The sequence below is a fragment of the Macrobrachium rosenbergii genome, chromosome 41, assembly GCF_040412425.1.
Source record: "Macrobrachium rosenbergii isolate ZJJX-2024 chromosome 41, ASM4041242v1, whole genome shotgun sequence".
Lineage (NCBI taxonomy): Eukaryota > Metazoa > Arthropoda > Malacostraca > Decapoda > Palaemonidae > Macrobrachium > Macrobrachium rosenbergii.
The window spans coordinates 92,902,076-92,902,987 of NC_089781.1; positions in this window are offsets into that span (position 1 = coordinate 92,902,076).

Here is a 912-nt window from a genome sequence, read left to right on the forward strand (position 1 = left end):
AGTGTATATATATATATATATATATATATATATATATATATATATATATATATATATATATATATATATATACATATATATTATATATATATACGTATTAAATATATTATATGTATATAATAAATATTATATATATACATATATATATATATATATATATATATATATATATATATATATATATATATATATATATATATATACGTACATACATACATACATACACCATACTAACTTAGCACGCAAACCCATTATCAAAGTCCCTCAAGATCAATCGATCGAAAATGAATGAAATGGGACGCAGCGTCTCCCCTATCCCAACTCCCCATTATGCAACCATTACCCCTATTAACCCATTAAAAAAAAGCCTTACCCATTAACGACGCGACAGGATTTGTCGTAGGTTGGCGATTGGAGATGAAAGGAACAGCGAATGACCTTAAAAAATCCCTGGCAGGGCATCGATCGACGGCTATAAAACGGGCATCGGTGCCCAGTCTGGGCGCTATTTCGCGGAGGTACTCCCGACAAGGAGGAGGATTAGAGGCACCATGAGACTGGTGAGTGTTGGACTGTTCGGCTCTGATACATGTGATACATCACTGATACTGATACATGTAATACATGCCTGATAATTATACATGTGATACATACCTGATAGTGATACATGTGATACATATCTAATGCTGATACATATGATACATCGCTAACAATGATGCATATTGAACATAACTAATACTGATACATGCGATACATTCCTAATAATGTTACATGTGATACATATCTGATAATGATACATGTGATACATTAGTAATAATGTTACATGTGATACATCACTAATACTCATACATGTAATATATGTCTGATGATACATGTGATACATATCTGATCATGATACATGTGATACATTCC